General features: G+C 42.1%; 1 pseudogene across 1 annotated transcript in view; it reads right to left on the bottom strand.

Moving 5' to 3' along the window:
• Positions 1-18,142, bottom strand: part of LOC132675617 (ankyrin repeat domain-containing protein 26-like) — a 27,659-nt pseudogene extending 9,517 nt beyond the window's left edge. Inside the window, exons 1-3 of the transcript XR_014136479.1 lie at positions 17,845-18,142; positions 17,098-17,315; positions 15,629-15,857 (exon numbers count right to left, since the gene is read on the bottom strand). The product of XR_014136479.1 is annotated as an ankyrin repeat domain-containing protein 26-like (transcript). The remainder of the gene's footprint in view (positions 1-15,628; positions 15,858-17,097; positions 17,316-17,844) is intronic.
• Positions 18,143-18,905: the final 763 nt, after the last annotated feature.

Below are 18,905 nucleotides of genomic sequence, written 5' to 3'. Positions count from 1 at the left end.
ACGGGCTGCCCTTCAGGTAGGCCTCAGGTATCCTCTCATGCAGCTACAGTCGTGCTTTGGAAATAACATGGTGATGTTCCAGGTTGCATGCCGAGTATTTCTGCACCAATTCTCCAACCTGCGTGCATGCTGTTGTCAGAGTTTTTTATTGGGTCCCCATGGGAAGAGAGCCTTACCTAGGGTTAGGAATTGGTCCAGGGACATCACCAGGGCCGATGCGACTCCAGTTTCGTGATCTCCCTCGAGGGCTGATTTGAGGGTCCATGCGAAGGAACAGGTCAAGTATAGGGTTAGGGTTTGAGGTAGGGTTAGGTGTATGTTGAGGGTTATCTATAAGTTTAGGGTTACGGTTATTTCCCATGAGTCTCAAGGCACGTACCCCACAGCAGAGCAGTTGTCTCCCCGAAGGGCTCACTCTATTACACAAGGGAGGGTGCCTGAGAGGATTAGTCATTGGGTTGCAAGGTCAGATAAATGTATGGGCCATCCTTTGGGTAGGCCTCAGGAATCCTCTCATGCAGCTGTAGTCGCAGTTTGGATATGACATGGTGATGTTCCAGCTTCCATGCCGAGTATTTCTGCACTGAATCTCGACCACGTGTGCCTGGTGTTTTCAAACTTTGGAATTGGGTCCCTATGGGGAGAGAGACTTCGCTAGGGTTGGGGTGCGGTCCAGGATGTCGCCTGGGCGGAAGCGACAACAGTGTTGTGCATTCCATGGAATGCTGAAGTGAGGGCAATTGTGCGGCTGTGGGTCTGGTGTAGACTTAGTGAGGTAGATAGGGTTAGGTGTAGATTGAGGGTTATAGGTTAGGTTTATGGTTAGGGTTAGGGTTAGGTCCTAGAGGCTCCAGGCACTGGACTCACAACAGTGCAGCCCCCGAAGGGCTGAGTGGGGTACACAAGGGAGGGTGCTGGTCAGGATTACTCTTTGGTTTCAAAGGCCAGACAAATGTATGGGTCAACCTTTCGGTAGGCCTCAGGAGTCCTCTCTTGCAGCGCAGTTGCGCTTTGGAAATGACATGGTGATGTTCCAGATTCCATGTCGTGTATTTCTGCACTGATTCTTGGACTTGTTTGTGTGCTTTTGTCACTTTGGTACTGGATACCGATTGGGAAAGAGCCTTACCTAGGGTTAGGGTTCAGTCCAGGGATGTCGGTAGAGCCGAAGCGACATCAGTGTTGTGAATTCCATGGAGGCCTGAAGTGAGGGCACATGCGTGGCTGTGGGTGTCGTGTAGACTTAGTGAGATAGATATGGTTACATGTACATTGAAGGTTATGGTTATGGTTAGGGTTATGGTTAGGGTTAGGGTTAGGTCCCAGGAGGCTCCAGACACTGACCCCACAGCCGAGCAGTTGTCTCCAAAAGGGGCTGAGTGGAGTACACAAAGGAGGGTGCCGGTCAGGAGTAGTGTTTGGGTTCCAAGGAAAGACAAATGTGTGGGCCACCCTTCAGATAGCCTTCAAGAATCCCCTTGTGCAGCTGCAGTCACGCTTTGGAAATGACATAATGATGTTCCAGGTTGCATGCCGAGTATCTCTGCACCAATTCTCCAACCCGTGTGCGTGCTGTTGGCCGACTTTGGAATTGAGTCCCCATGGGTAGAGAACCTTAGCTAGGGTGAGAGATAGGTCCAGGAATGTTGCCAGGGCCGACACGACTCCAGTTTCGTAATTTCCCTCAAGGGCTGAATTGAGGGCCCTTGTGAGAGTGCAGGTCAAGTGTAGGGTTAGCGTTAGAGATAGGATTAGGTGTATGTTTTGGGATATGGTTAGGGTTACAGTTAGGGTTGGGTTAAGTCCCAGGAAGCTGCACGCACTGAACCCACAGCAGAGCAGATGTCTCCGTGAAAGACCGAGTGGAGTACATGAGGCAGGGTCCCAATCAGGAGTAGTCTTTGAGTTCCAAGTCCAGATAAATGTGTGGGCCACCCTTCGGGTAGACCTCAGGAATCCTCTCATGCAGAGGCAGTTGCGCTTTGGAAATGACATGGTGATGTTTTAGGTTGCATGCCGAGTATCTCTGCACTGATTCTCAAACCCATGTGCGTGCTGTTGTCACACTTTGGAATTGGGTCCCCATGGGGAGAGAGCCATAGCTAGGGTTAGGGTTCGGTGCAGGGATGTCGCCGGGGCTGAAGCGAAACCAATGTTATGAATTCCATGGAAGGCTGAAGTGAGGTCACATGCGCGGCCATGGTCTGGTGTAGACTTAGTGAGATAGATAGGTTAGGTGTAGATTGATGGTTATAGATTATGTTTAGGGTTAGGGTTAGGTCCCAGGAGGCTCCAGGCGCTGATCCCACAGCAGAGCAATTGTCTCCCCGAAGGGCTGAGTGGATTACACAAGGGAGGGTGCTGGTCAGGGTTAGTCTTTGTGTTCCAAAGCCAGACAAATGTATGGGCCACCCTTCAAGTAGGCCTCAGGAAACCTCTCTTGCAGCTGCCATCGCGCTTTGGAAATGACATGGTTATGTTCCAGCTTCCATGCCAACTATCTCTGCACCGATTCTCGAACCCGTGTGTGTGCTGTTGTCAGACTTTGGAATTGGGTCCCCGAGGTGACAAAGCCTTAACTAGGGTTAAGCTTCCATCCAGGGACATCTCCAGGGCCGATGCAACTCGAGTTTCGTGATCTCCCTCCAGGGCTGAATTGAGGGCCTATGGGAAGGTGCAGGTCAAATGTAGGGTTAGGTTTAGAGAGATAGTTAGGTGTACATTGTGGGTTATGGTTAGGGTTATGGCTAGGGTTAGCTTTAGGTCTCAGGAGGTTCCAGGCACTGAACCCACAACAGTGCAGTTGTGTCCCCTAAGGGCTGAGTTAAGCATACAAGGGAGGGTGCCAGTTCAGATTAGTCTTTGGGTTCTAACACAAGACAAATGTATGGGTCACCTTTCGTGTAGGCCTCAGGAATCCTCTCATGCAGCTGCAGTCGTGCTTTGGAAATGAAATGGTGATGTTCCATGTTCCATGCCCAGTATTTCTGCACTGATTTCCAACCCGTGTGCATGTTGTTGTCACACTCTGGAATTGGGTCCCCGTGGGGAGAGAGCCTTAGGTAGGTTTAGGGTTCAGTCCATGGAAGTTGCCAGGGCTGAAGTGACACCAGTGTTGTGAATTTCATCGAGGGCTGAAGTGAGGACTCATGCGCAGCTGTGGGTCTGGTGTAGACTTAGTGAGATAGATAGGGTTAAGTGTAGGTTGAGGGTTATACTTTAGGGTTATGGAGTCCAGGAGACTCCAGGTTCTGAACCCACAGCTGAGCAGTGGTCTCCCCCAACGGCTGAGTGGAGTACACATGGGAGGGTGCCAGTCAGGATTAGTCTTGGGTTCCAAGGCCCGACAAATACATGGGCCACTCTTCATTTAGGCCTCAGGAATCCTCTAGTGCAGCTGCAGTCTTGCTTTGCAAATGACATGGTGATGTTCCAGGTTCCATGCTCAGTATTTCTGCACCGATTCTCGAATCCATGTGCGTGCTATTTTCACACTTTGAAATTGGGTCTTCGTGGGGAGAGAGCCTTCGCTAGGGTAAGGGTTTGTTCCAAAGATGTCACCATGTCTGAAGCCACACTTTTGTGAATTCCATGGAGGGCTTAAGTGAGGGCATATGGGCAGCCGTTGGTCTAGTGTAGACTTAGTGAGATAGATAGGGTTAGGTGTAGGTTGAGGGTTATAGATAGGGTTACGGTTAGGGTTAGTTCCCAGGTGGCTCCAGACCCCACAGCTGAGCTGTTGTCTTCCCGAAGGGCTGAGTGGAGTACACAAGGGAGGTTTCCAGTCAGGATTAGTCTTTGCGTTCCAAGGCTAGACAAATTTATGGGCCACACTTCGGGTAGGTCTCAGGAATCCTCTCATGTACCTGCAGTCACGCTGTGGAAATGACATGGTGATGTTCCAGCTTCTATGCCGAATATTTATGCACCGATTCTCGAACCTGTGTGCATGCTGTTGTCACACTTTGGAATTGGGTCTCCATGGGGAGAGGGCCTTACTAGTGTTAGGGATCAGTCCAGGGAAGGCTCCAGTGTTGAAACGACACCAGTGTTATAAATTCCATTAAGGGCTAAAGTGAGGGCACATGTGCGGCTGTGGGTCTGGTGTATACTTAGTGAGATAGGGTTATGCGTAGGTTGAGGGTTATGGTTAGCGTTAGGGTTAGGTCCCAGGGGACCCCAGGCACTGACTCTACAGAAAAGCAGTTGTCTCTGTGAAAGGCTGAGTTGAGTACACAAGTGAACGGTGCCGGTCAGGAGTAGTGTTTGGGTTCCAAGGCCAGACCAATGTGTGGGCCACCCTTCGGGTAGACCTCAGGAATCCTCTCATGCAGCTGCAGTGGCACTTTGGAAATGACATGGTGATGTTCAAGGTTCCATGCTGAGTATTTCTGCACCGATTCTCCAACCCGTGTGCATGCTGTTGTCAGACTTTGGAATTGGGTCCCCATGATGAGAGAGCCTTACCTAGGGTTAGGAATTGGTCCAGGGATGTCGCCAGGGCTGATGCAACTCCAGTTTCATGATCTGCCTCGAGGGCTGAATTGAGGGCCCATGTGAGGGTGCATGGTCAAGTGTAGGGTTATGGTTCGAGTTATGGTTAGGTGTACGTTGAGGGTAATGGACAGGGTTAAGGTTAGGGTTAGGGTTAGGTCCCAGCAGGCTCCAGGACCCGAACTCACAACAGTTCAGTTGTCTCCACAAAGGGCTGAATGGAGTGCATAAGGAAGGGTGCCATTCAGGATTAGTCCTTGGGTTCCAAGGCCAGACAACTTTATGGTATGCTCTTCGATTAGGTCTCAGAAATCCTCTCTTTTAGCTCCAGTCACACTTTCGAAATGACATGGTAATACTCCATGTTCCATGCCGATATTTCTGCAAGGATTCTCGAAGTCATGTGTGTGCTGTTGTCAGACTTTGGGATTGTGTCCCCATGGGGAGAGAGCCTTAGCTAGGGCTTGGGTTCGGTCCAGGGACTTCGCCAGGGCCTATGGGACACCAGTTTTGTGAATTCCATGGAGGGCTTAAGATTGGGCACTTGCGCAGCTGTGGGTTGGTGTAGAGTTAGTGCAATAGATAGGGTTAGGTGTAGGGTGAGGGGTATGGTTAGGGTTACGGGTAGGGTTAGGATTAGGTCTCAGGAGGCTCCAGGCACTGACCCCACAGAAGAGCATTTGTCTCCATGAAGGTCTCAGTGGAGTACACAAGGGAGGGTGCCAGTCAGGATTAGACTCTGGGTCCAAGGCAAGACACTCTATGGGCCACCCTTCGGGTAGACCTCAGAAATCCTCTCCTGTAGCTGCTTTCACGCTTTGGAAATGACATGGTGATGTTTCACCTTCCTTGCCAAGTAATTCTGCACTGATTCTCAAATGGGTGTTCGTGCTGTTGTCAGACTTTGGAATTGTTCCCCAACTGGAGAGAGCCTTAGCTAGGGTTTGGGTTCAGTGCAGGTAAGTCACCTAGGCTGATGTGACTCCAGTCCCATGATATTCCTCAAGGGCTCTGTTGAGGGCCCATGCGAGGGTGGGAGTCAAGCGTAGGGTTAGATTTAGAGATAGGATTATGTGTAGGTTCAGGGTTATGGTTAGGGTTACAGTTAGGGTTAGGGTTTCTTCCCAGGAGGCTCCAGGCACTGAACTCACAACAATTCATTTGTCTCCATGAAGGGATGAGGGGAGTGCACAAGGGAGGGTTCCAGTCAGGAATGGTCTTTGGGTCCAAGGCCAGGCAAGTATATTGTACGCTCTTCGGCTAGGCCTCAGCAATCCTCTCTTTTAGCTTCAATCGGCTTTGCAAATGACATGGTGATGTTCCAGGCTCCATGCCAAGTATTTCTGCACCAATTCTCCAACCCGTGGTCGTGCTATTGTCAAAGTTGGCTTTGGGTCTTCATGGAGAGTGAGCCTTAGGTAGTGTTAGGTTCGGTCCAGGGACTTGCTAGGGCCGACGCACCATCAGTATTGTGAATTCCATGGAGGGCTGACATGAGGGCACATGGGCGACTGTGGGTCTCATGTAGAGTTATTGTGATAGATAGGGCTAGGTGTAGGTTGAGGGTTATAGTTAGAGTTACAGTTAGGGTTAGGGTTAGGTCACAGGAGGCTCTATGCACGGAACACAGCAGTGCAGTTTTCTCCACAAAGGGCTGAGTGGAATGCACGAGGTAGGGTGACAGTCAGGATTAGTCCATGGGTTCCAAGGCCAGACAACTCTATGGGACGCTCTTTGGGTAGGCCTCAGAAATCCTCTCTTGTAGCTGCAGTCAAGTGTTGGAAATGACATGGTGATGTTCCATCTCCCATGCTGCATATTTCTGCACCGATTTTTGAACCCGTGTGCATGCTGTTGTCAGATGTTGGAATTGGGTCCCCATGAGGAGAGGGCCTTAGCTAGGTTTATGGTTCGGTCCAGGGACATCGCCAGGGTCAAAGCGACATCAGTGTTGTGAATTGCATGGAAGGCTGAAGTGAGGGCACATGCTCGGATGTGGATCTATTGTAAAGTTAGTGTGATATATAGGGTTACGCGTAGGGTGAGGGTTCTGGTTAGGGTTACCGTTAGGCTTAGGGTTAGGTCCCAGGAGGCTCCAGGCAGTTACCCCACAGCAGATCAGTTGTCTCCCCAAACGGCTGAGTGGAGTACACAAGGGTGGGTGTCAGTTAGGATTATTCTCTGGCTTCCAAGTCTAGACAAATGTATGTGCCACCCTTTGGGTAGGCCTCAGGAATCCTCTCGTGCAGCTGCAGTCGTTCTTTGGAAATGACATGGTGATATCCCACATTCCATGTCGAGTATTTCTTCACCGATTCTCGAACCCATGTGCATGCTGTTGTTAGAAAATATACAAATGTATATTTTCTGTGGAATGATATCGCCATTGATGTCATTGGGGTGTTAAAGTGCCCTACTATGTTTGTATGAGTATCAATTCTTTACTTTAGGTTTTTACTGTTTTGTGTTCGATGATCTCAGGTTAAGCGCATATTTGTTTACATTTGGTCTTTTTTTGTATTATACCTTTTATTATTATAATGTCCTCCTTTGTCTCTTGTTACAGTTTTATTTTGAAATCTATTTGTCTGATATAGGTATGGCGACTGCAGTTTTCTTTTGTTACTTTAGTTCTATAATTAGTCTCTTTTAGGTAGAAGATAGATGGGTCGTATATTTTATTCATCCTATCACCCAGTGCCTTTTATTATGAGGAGAGAGAGCACAGGCACGGGAGGGTGGGGTGGGGGTAATGGGGGAAGATTGAGAGAAAGAGAGAGAATGATAATGAGGATGTATGTTAGGCAAGTTCCATGCTCAGTGCAGAGCCCAACCAGGGCTCAATACTGTGATCCTGGCATCATATCCTGAGCTGAAATCAAGAGTGGAAATCTCAAGCGATTGACCCATCCAGGTGCCCCTGTCACCCAGTGCCTTTGACTTGAGTGATATAGTGAATACTTTGGCTGATGTTTTACAGATATACTCATTTTTATTGCTTTTGCGTTTCTCACTTTAATACTGTCACTTTAGGTGTTTCTTTTCCACTTAAAGAGTCCCTTTAACATTTCTTGCAGGGGTGGTTTGTTGGTTTTGAGCTCACTTAGTATTTATTTGGGAACCTCTTCATCTCTCCTTCCATCTGAATGATAGTGTTCTGGATAGACTCTTTGGCTGCAGATGTTTTCCATTCATTCACTGATGAAAGAAATTGAAGGTGACGGAAAGAGAAAGACATCTGATGCTCATAGATGGGAAGAATACATATTTTGAAAGTGTCTACACTACCCAAAGCAATCTACAGATGTAATGCAATCCCTGTCAACATACCAACAGCATTTGTCACAGAGCTAGACAATCAATCCTAAACGTTGTATAGAACCACAAAGACCTTGAATGGCCAAAGCAATATTGCGAAAGAGGAAAACTGGAGGTATCGCAATCTCAGATTTCAAGTTTTATTCCATAGCTGTAGTAATCCAAACACTATGGTGGGTACTGGCGTAAAAAACAGTCATGTAGCTCTTGGAATAGAACTGAAAACCCAGAAATAAATCCATAACTGTATGGTCAGTTCATCTTCCACAAACAGGAAAGACTATCCAGTGGGGAAAAGGCAGTCTCTTCACCAAATGGTGTTGGGAAGACTGGACAAGCCACATGCCAAAGAATGAACCTGGACCAATTTCTTTACCATACACACAAATAAACTCAAAATGAATTAAAGACCTAAGTGTGAGACCTGAAACCATAAAATATCCTTGAAGAGACCACAGGCCATCATTTCTCTCAATTTGGCTATAGCAACATTTTACTAGTTATGTCTCCTGAGCCAAGGTAAATAAAGCAAGAACCAACTAGGGGGACTACATGAACCTACAAAGCTTTTGCACAGTGAAGGAAACCATAAAACTAAAAGGCAACCTCTGGGATGGGAGAACATATTTGCAAATGTTTTGCAAATCCAGTAAAGGGGTAGTATCCACAATGTATAAAAAATTGATACAAGTCAACATCCCCCCCCTCCAAAAAAGCCCAGTTTAAAAATGAGCAGAAGACATGACCAGACATTTTTCCAAAGACAACATACAGATGGTCAACAGACACATGAAAAGATGCTCCCCCAAACTGCAACGAGATACCACATCACACCTGTCAGAATGGCTAAACTCCAAGACACAAGAAGCAAGTGTTTGCGAGGATGTGGAGACAAAGGAACCCTCCTGCAGTGTTGGTGGAAATGCAAATGGGTGCGGCCCCTGTGGAAAACAGTATGGAGGTTCCTCAAAAACTTAAAAACAGAACTCTCCTATGATCCAGTAATTGCACTACTGGATACTACCCAAGAGAATACAAAAACACGAATTCCACGGGACACACGCAGCCCTGTGTTTATTGCAGCATTATTTCCAATAGCCAGCACAAGGGTCCATTGACAAATGAGTGAACGAAAAAGAAGTCCTATATGTATGTACGTGTGTATATGTATATCCATACACACACACACACACACACTGGAATATTCCTCAACCATAAAACGATGAAATCTTGCCTTTTGAAATCACCTGGATGGAGCCTGAGAGTAGTATGTTAAGCAAAGTCAGGGAAAGACAAATACCATATGATTTTACTCATGTAGCACTTAAGAAACAACGAATGAGCAAAGGGAGAAAAAAAGGGGGGACAAACCAAGAAACAGGCTCTTAACTGCCGAGAACAAACGGATGGTTCCCAGAGAGGAGGTGAGTGGTGGGCGGGGTGAGGATGTGATGGGGATGATGGAGTGAGTGTCCTTGTCATGATGAGCACGGGGTGAGTATGGAGTTGGTGAATCACTATATTGTACAACTTAAACTAATAAGACACTGGATGTTACTATTACTGGAATTAAAATAAAACTTAATGAAAAAACCAGAGGCCAACTTTTAATTATACCAAGAGACTTCGTTGAATAAACAGATAGCTGACCTTTCCCTTAATTTTTGAAATTTTGTTTTTAAATAAATTAACATGTTTTTGTTGTATATTTTTGCTCTAAAGGCTTTCCGACCAACCTGGTCCTGATGATTCATGGCCTACATCAGCTAGCCAAGACTTAGATTTCGGTACCAAGATAAAGTACCCTCCTGTGACACTCACTTTCCTGCTCTGAATTTAGTTTTCTCCCTTACTTACTCTTAAAATTTAACAGTAGACTGTGTATCATCATTTTATGTGTGTAATGGAAAGTTAGTCAGAACAAACCATTTAACAGATACAGGTCACATTGAATTTTTTGTTTTGTTTTGTTTTGTTTTACTTTGGTCAACCCTACAGGTGGAGGCTGATAAAAGAATGGGCTGGAAAATATATAATGACCGTCAAATTATATTGGGAAAAGCTTTCCCATAATGGAGGAAATATGATATTTGGTTAAGGATAAGGATTCTTGCTGTGATAGTAACATGACTGATAATACTCATGCCTAAATGGAATTTTATTGGATCCAATTATCTATTGTAGGTTGCCCCCCGCCCCGGGCAGTTTTTATTTTGGTGAGATACAGGATTTTCCTTGGTCTCTATCTTTTGTTCTACATTTAGACTAAAATAATATTAGAAAATGTAGAAATTTAGATGTTTACATTATTTCTCAACATTTACCTTACAAAGGTGTTTCCCTGTATTTTTGAAATAACTCCATGAAGAGTAAGTTAAAATTATGCATCTCCCTGAAGAATACGTATTTTGCTGAGAAGAGTAGCTCTATGAGCAGAGGCTCTTCATAGCCAAGTTGTCAAATTTCTAATTTCAGAAATCTTTCCTATTCTAGCTTTTAAAAATATCTCCTCCTAGTCCTTGTGTCTGACTCTAAAATTTAAAGTTTCAGACATCTGATATTTAGTTAAATATTCATTTCAAAGCCCCTAAATCATTATAAGCTACTGGAGGTTAGGAAACACACTTGTTTGACTCCTGGAGCTCCTAGAATGAAGTCTTGCTTGGAAGAAGCAATGTCATAGGTTTTGAATGTGAATAAATGAGTAGGGAAATGGAATTCCGTAGAATGGAATTTGAAAAGTAATGAAATACGCATGATATGTCACAATTAAATATGTGAATTTAAAAAGTAAGGTCAGTTTATATTCCGTTTTGGTGTTTAATACGTATAAACGCAAATGAATTCTATTGAGGAAATCAGGAGTTACATATGAAAGAAGGTTGCAGTATATTTTTAGTATCCTCCCATTGTGAGCTTAGAATTGCAAATAAAAATTCCTCAGCCTTTGTTTTTTTTTAACCCCATCTGTGTCCCATTACATACATCCTTTGAAGGTTCACATTTCTTTCTAGAATTCTCATTCCCAATTCTTTCTCCATAGTGACAGTTGATGTGTTAGAAACCTTTCTTTTTCTGTTTTTTCGTTAGTCTAGTAATAATTTATAGCTTTTAGGAAGCAATAGATGCCAGTAATTGAACAATTTACTTTATAGTGACAAAACTTAAATATTACAGTATTTATAACCAGATTAACTGTAGAGTGATAAAATTCAGTATTATTAGGGATATACTGTGAATCAAAGCCTCTGTTTTACGTATAGATTATATATATATATCTTGAAAAGCTTTCAAAGAGACTATTGTTCATAGTATATTCCCAATCCTACTTATGTACCTGTTGAAAAATGTATGTTGTTTCCACTTACCTTATTTTGCTCACATTTTTCCTTTTCTTCCTTGTCTTAAGCTCATGCTTGATTGATTGGTCATGTCTTATTCTTTTTTCCTTTTTTTTTTTCTTCTCCCCCCATGCTTTTTAAGGTATTTTTTTTTAAGTTTATTTATTTTGGAGAGAGAGAGAGAGACAGACACAGTGCAAGTGGGGTAGGGGCAGAGACAGAGGGAGACACAGAATCCAAAGCAGGCTCCAGGCTCTGAGCTGTCAACACAGAGCTCGATGTGGGGCTCAAACCCAAAACCGTGAGATCATGACTCATGAGCTGAAGTTGGACGCTGAACTGACTGAGCCACCGACGTGTCCCCACCCCCCACCATGCTCTTTTTTAATGGTTTACCCCTACCCTAATATTTCCTTGCAGAAAACATTTCTTTAGTGTCTGTTCTCTTAGTACATCACTTTCTGTCAACTCCATTGTCAACATATTGGTTATGGAATTCTACTGTCTGTGTGTGGTTTTCATCCATGACTCATTGCCCCACAAGGTTTATTATTCTTTTTTTCTCTTTTTTGGAAGGAGGTGAGCTAAATGTTTTTGTAATGTTTGTATTTCTCTTGGAAAGGGAGGGAGAGAGAGAAAGAATGAGCAAGTGCTCGTTGTTGTGATCTGAAAATATGCAAGGTACGATCTCAGTCCTTTTATATTTGTGGAGGGCTGTTTTGTGACCCAGGATGTCACTTATATTGGAGAATGTTCTATGTGCACTTAAGAAGAATGTGCATTCTACTGCTGTTGGATGAAAAGATCTCAATATATCGGTATTGATATCCAGGTATATAAATGTATATATGAAGGTCAATATATATCTATGTGTATCTGAATACATCTGGTCCAGTGACACATTGGATCTGTGTTTCCTTACTGATTTTCTGCCTTGACGATCCGCCTATTGCCATGCGTGGAGTCTTAAAGTCGTCTACAATCATGGTATTTGTATGTATACATTTATTCATGTTTGTGATTCATCGATTCATATGTGTGGGCGTTTCACTTTGGGGGCATAAACGTTTGCAATTGTTAGGTCCTCTTGATGGATAGACCCCTTAATTATGATAAAACGCCCTTCTGAATCCGTTACTACCGTCTTTGGTTTAAAATCTAGTCTGTCTGGTGGAAGTATGGCGACTCCAGCTTTCTTTTGACTTCTAGTAGCATGATAGGTGGTTCCCCACACCTTCATGTTGTCGCTGTTGGTGGGTTCGAAACCCCCATCAGGCTCTGCAGTAAGAGCATTGACCCTGCTTGGATTCTCTCTCTCTCTCCCTCTCTCTGCACCTCTCCTGCTTGATCACTCACTCTCTCTCTCAAAATAAAGAAATAAACATTAAAAAAGAAAAGAAAAGAAAAAAAGAATAATAATTAAAATGAAAACAAACAAACAAACTCAGATACGAAACCAGAGGAGAGTTGTCTGTTGGTGCCTGGGACTGGTGGCTGTGCTGGTCTAGGGGAGGGGCTGTCTGGTCCCATCAGTGTCAGTCTCACTCCCATAGAGAAGCAGTTACCAGGCACAGAGAGGCAGGGTTTGGTGTAATGGGCCTGCCTCCACTGAGGCTCACTGTCCGTTCCCTGAAGCCCATGACGATGTAGGTCATGGGGAGAGAAATGGCGACATCCCAATCTCTCCTGCCCACACGAGGTGTCTCAAAACTTACTGTTTAGCTCAGAGAGAGTGTACTTTGCCTGAGGTCATGAAACCAACTACATGCAGACCAGGAATACACTTGTGGTCTTACCAAGCCTCGAGTTCTATTCCAGTTACTTCCTCATAGTCAGGAAAAATATGTGTATTTTAAGTATAACTCAGAGAAAATGAATACATAAAACTTTGTCACGTGGCTCAATAATGTTTAGGTATGAGGCCCACAATAGTAGCTCTCTAACTAAATTACAAATTTTAAAGTCATGAATAAAAATAAAGGAACAGAAATTATGTTAACTCCTTTTAGTAGCAGTCAATTTTTAAGCGCAACTTTTTTAAACCACAGGACAGAGAACTCGAAAGAGAAAATCTTTAGGTGAAGCAAGCAAGCTGAAACTGAGGAAATTCTTCCTGAAAGAATTATTTATTTCTTCCAAGGAAAATTTGGTTTATCAAAATCAATCAACAAATGAGTGAACCCATGGTGTGGTTATTTATAGCAAAATTTCAAACCCAACACAGATTTCTCTTTCCCATCTAGCATGCTTTTGCCTAACCTCTCATCATTCGTTGGTATGTACAAAAGACACAATTCACTTTATTTATAATTTAAATCCAGTCGGAAATTATAGGTGAACCTTCACGTCTCACATGTGGCCTTATCTCTACCCCTCCCTCCCGACGGGAAGGGAGAATTACCTAACGGGTGAATTTGGGAGAAGGAGCTAAGCAGTGCTTACGTGTTTCTGAATCTCCTCTTTGAAAAAGATGTGCCTGCCCACAGTAACATGAATTTGGGTCTGCTCTCAGCTCTGTGGTAAGCACCCGGCCCCCGGGGTGGGGGTCAAGCATTTGTTTCCTCAATTTACAACTGTGTGGGGAAGTGCCCAATTTAGGAGGAAGCCCAAAGTGGCTAACATAACCTGAATCATATCCTCCAATTTGTTAGTGTGTATTAGTAATAAAGCTACTAAGTTTCTCTCCATCTCCCTGTCTCCCGTGTTCTGAATTTAGAACGAGAAGAGCAGGGTTACTTGCCGCCTACCCAGTGTCACCTGTCACAGCTCCACCGAGAAAAATGACTAGACAGCACTTACAGAAACATTCTCTTCTTCCTTGACTTCATAACTAACGTACATTGTTCAAAGGCCACGCCAACTCGAAAGAGAGAAAAAGTTGAAAGGAACCATTTCAGGAACAAACATAGAAAGTCAGACAAACTGAGGACACAGAGGAGTACATTCGAAATGAAAGAACATGACAAAACCTAAGAAAAAAAACTAAGTGAAACAGAGATAAGTAATGTACCTCATAAAGAGTTCAAGGTAACTAACGGTCATAAAGATGCTCCGTGAACTTGGGAGAAGAATGAATGGATCCAGTGATAACATCAACCAAGAGATAGAAAATATAAAAAAGAACCAATCAGAGCTGAAGGATACAATAACAGAAATGACGAATACACCAGAGGGAATCAACAGCAGATAAGAAGATGCAGAAGAACAGATCAACAATTTGCAAGACAGGGTAGTAGAAATCATCCAAGCCAAAAATAAAAAAAAAAAAGAATTTTAAAAATGAGGCTAGGTTAAGGGACCTGTGGGACAACATCCAGTGTAATAATACTTGCATTCAAGGGGTTCCAGAAAAAGAAAAGAGAAACGGGCAAAGAACTCATTTGAAGAAATAAAAGCTTCATTTTAAAAATTCAAATATTTGCTTGATTTAGCTATTTATAAAATGCTCTACAATCGCTCAGCAAGATATTTTATAAAAGTTGAAACAAAGGTGGTATAAGTCAAAAAAAAGGAAAAAGAAAAAAGAGTGCCATAAGTAAGAAAGCAATTAAAGATGTATTCTCGTGTAAGAAAACAGCAAATCTTTTAACTTAAAAGAGAAATTAACCTTTTTACTGTTACAAGTTGATTTCATTCATAAAAAGGACTTACCATGGATTTTTTTTTTTTTTTTTTTTTTGTAGCCTCCATGCTTAGTGTAGAGCCCAATGCAGGACTTGAACTCATGACCCTGAGATCAAAACCTGAGCTGAGATCAAGAGTTAGACGCTGAACTGACTGAGCCACCCAGGCACCCCCATGGATTCTTTGAAATAGTAAACACTCAAATGTCGTTAAGTGTTTGGAGGACGATCATTCACTGACACACAGGGGTGCAAAAACTGGATTATAGCAAAACTTTCAGATGTTTATGAACCACTGCCAACTGAAAATAAGTCCAAGCATCTAAGTGTACCTGTGGTTATCAGGCAATAACATTTATTTTCTAAAATCAAATTTAAATGAAAGCTTTTCAAGAAATTTAACATGGGTCAGTTTAGTTATATTTACTGAATACAGTTAATGCTAGGTGTCTCTTGTGGTGCACCTGGGTGGCTCAGTTGTTTTTAGTGTCCAAATCTTGATTTTGACTAAGGTCATGATCACATGGTTTTGAGACTGAGCCCCACATTTGGCTCTGTGCTGAGCATGAAACCTGCTTGGATTCTCTTTCTCCCTCTCCTTTTGCCCCTCCCCTGCATGCACTCACTCATTCTCTTGCTAAAATAAAATAAAAATTAGTATCTCTTGGAAATGAGAGATCAAGGGACTAAAATATATATATAAAATTTACCTCAGTTCTTTCTTAGCACATATAATTATGACTTTTACTTCATATGTATTAGTTACTTAAACAACTCAGAATTTCACCAAATTAAAAGCAACTATTATATCAGATATCTGAAACCCAAACTAAAACAGATAATATAACTCACCTTCCACAAGGAAGTCTTCCAGTAGTCATATGACGGCCGTGGGTTTAAGGTAGGAATCACTAAGTTCCCTCTTGGAGTAAGGTTTCCATTGAGCACTAAATTATTTTCAAAATGTCCACAATAAGGTGGTTCCAGGCCTGGGCTCATAGTAAGGGTCCTGAGTAAAGTTTGGTGCTGCTGTCTCTCCTCAAGAAGTTTTGTATTGCTCTCTGGCAGTCTCTCCTTAGCCCTGTGAAGATTAAAAAACACAAATACATTTTCTTTTTACCTAAATCATTCCTAAATGACTTACGTTTTTTAAGTTTCCATAATAGTAAATAGCATTTGCCATTGAACAGTGTTTTAACACTGAACATGTGACAGAGCACACCTACTATCTAAAATTATACTTTTAAAATTGTTCTAAAGAAATGCTTATGATTCCAGGGGGATTCCTAACTAACAATTCAGACCAGGAAAGGGAGAGAAGTGGCTATCAGTGATGTACATGGCTTAACAAATAATACTTGCTGTCTTCTGGAGTGGCTGTACTGACAGGATCCTTCAGGATGCCATTATATATACATACTTATATTTAGTAAACCTGTTTACAGATATAAAACTAAAACATTCCTCAAAGACATTTTCAAGCGTTTGCTTTCACCACTCTTGTACATTTCACTTATTATCTCAAAGAAACTGAGCATCTGACACTGAGGAATCATTGAGACCAACAATCTCTAGGGGAGATAGTAGATGGCAGAGGTGTGATCAGAAAGAACTAAAACAGCTACAGAGGCAATTAGCTTATAACAGTTACCAAGGCACTGGAGGCAGAATCTGCCCTTTCTGTCTTCCGTCTTCCACATGCCTCCCTCCCACCATGGTGCTCTTTTTAGCCACTTTGGGAATTATGCTACCCTTCAGCCCTGTGTGAGTCTTTCTGTATTTCACCTGGATGCCTTTATGTAAAGTAGAAAAAGCATAAAGGATAGTTTGTCTCAAGGCCCACTCTAGTAATCATACCAAAGATCACAATCGAGAGAATAAATGTACCAAGCTGCCAGGATGAGTAGTAGTAGTACTTGACCTTTTAGGTTAAAGATGTAATCTTCCAAAAAGAAACTCATCGACATTTCTATTTAGGGTCATTCTGACAAGCAATTTTATAATAATATGCTTCTAAATGAGAAAGCTTCAAACAATGCACTTAAAGACTAGCAGATCCGATCAATGGAAAATATACAGGGCGGGGGGTGCGGGGGGGTGGGGGAAGAGGTCCTGTAAAAGCGAAAAAAAGAGGAGGGATGCAAACTGTCCTGGACTAACATTTCAAAGGTAAGTTCACTTAGAAACATCATTTTCCAAAATGACACCATCTAGTTGGCTTGCACTTCCTACTCATCTCATGATCTTGGCTCCACAGACATTATGCTGTGGAGGCAAATTAATAAGCTAAATTTCTTGTCTGTGATTCTCTTTTGACTTACCTGTTCAGCTTATTTCTCAAGGACTTTCTAACTTTTAATTCTTCTAGGTAGAGTTGCCTGTAGGTTTCCAACTCTGTTTTAGTAGAATCTTCTTGAGAAGTCTTCATTGTAGAGACCTGAGATTCCAGATCTCTAATTCTAAGTTCCATTTAACTTCTCGCTGAAGCATGAGCATTTTCTCTTAACTGGTCCAAGTGTTCTCGAGCTGCTGCCTGTGCCTAAAGCAAATTAACAGGATAGTTTTAAAATAGCTATAATCTGAATAATTAATTATACCTGTTTCCTTTAGTTCGGAGTCAATGATTCAGAGAGCAATTTTAAATGAAAAAAAGCTCAAGTGTAAAATATTTATCATCAATGTCAACTGAATTAAATGATTTATAAAATTAAAGTTCAATCATTCTTGTATTAGTATTCACGCAATCTGATAATTCAAATAATAGAATCAATGACAAAAATTTAGAAGTCAACAATAAACTTAATAATCCAAGTACAGTGCAATTTTTAAACCATAATTTTTCTTTTCCTCTTAATAGTGAGACTAGTTGTTTAAACCGTCATTTTTTCTTATCCTCTAGATTTAGTAGGAATAACGATGAAAACTGAAATGTTTAAAGGGAGGAACAAATGCCTCCAGGAATCTACAAATTACCATAAAGCAAGTAGAGGAAACCCCTACAATACATCTATCCAAAATGTAATTTGCAGTGAAATGAATTACAGCACATTACAGATCAATCAATTAACCTGTAAAAACAGGTTGACTTCGTGTCATTTTTCTACTATGTCCAGTCGTGCTCTTTCTTCAATCTCCCGTTTATACTCTTCCACTTGACCGCGTTCTACCATATTCATTTCCATAAAGTGTTTCAATTTTACTACTTCTTGCTGTAACTTCTTGTTATTGCTCTCTAGTTTTTCACGTTCTTCTTCGAAAGCTTTCATTGATAATAACTCTTGTTGAAGAACTTGATTTTTTTGCATCCAGGTGTAGACATTTTGAAGATGTAGTTTCCAGTTCTGTTGTAAAGACATCAGCTTGCATGAATAAAACACTATAGTTTGGAAGTGGAGTGAAAAGAGTCTAACTCAAAACTACTATCAAAATGTGTTTTTCAGATTTTAAGTAATCTCTACGCCCAGTGTGAGGCTTGAACTCACAATCTCAAGATCAAGAGTAACTGAGCCAGCCAGGCACTCAAATTTTTAAATAAACTCATTTGCAATAAAATGTTACCTGTCTTAGTATGTGGAACCATAAACAACTCAGAAAATCAAGAGACACGTTAAAGACATCAGGTGTTACTGAAATAGATCTTTGCTATCATTCTCTTTACTACACATTTGCACTTGATTCTATACTTTTTCTATGATTTTTTCATATCTTTCTTTCATACAATAAGTCCCCTCTTAGGAGAAAGTCTCTTAGCCCTTCCCGCATCTTAACACTCCATAACTTTCAAAGACGTTTTAGCAATATCATATTGACTTATGTATGCCCAAGTCAAAAAATACGTCTCAAGATAAGACTCTGAAAATAAGACTCTAATTCATGAATCTAGAAGTAATGATTCTAATGCCACGGCCTGTTTCTGAACAGCAAATGTTTTATGCTAATTTGAACTGCATTCCCAGGAGAAATGATTCTCTGGGATGTGTTAAGAAATCACATCTCCCAGTATAAAACTTTAATTGAATGATCCACGTATTTTTTTGAGGCAAAAACAAAAATTTAATTCAATACTGTTATCTTGTAATCCTTTGTCACTTTCTAGAAAATAAGAGATCATACTAAACAACAACAACAA

The sequence above is a fragment of the Panthera onca genome, chromosome F1, assembly GCF_046562875.1.
Source record: "Panthera onca isolate mPanOnc1 chromosome F1, mPanOnc1 haplotype 2, whole genome shotgun sequence".
Classification (NCBI taxonomy): Eukaryota; Metazoa; Chordata; class Mammalia; order Carnivora; family Felidae; genus Panthera; species Panthera onca.
Note: the sequence above shows the minus strand (reverse complement) of the source record. Positions and strands in the feature narration are given on the sequence as shown.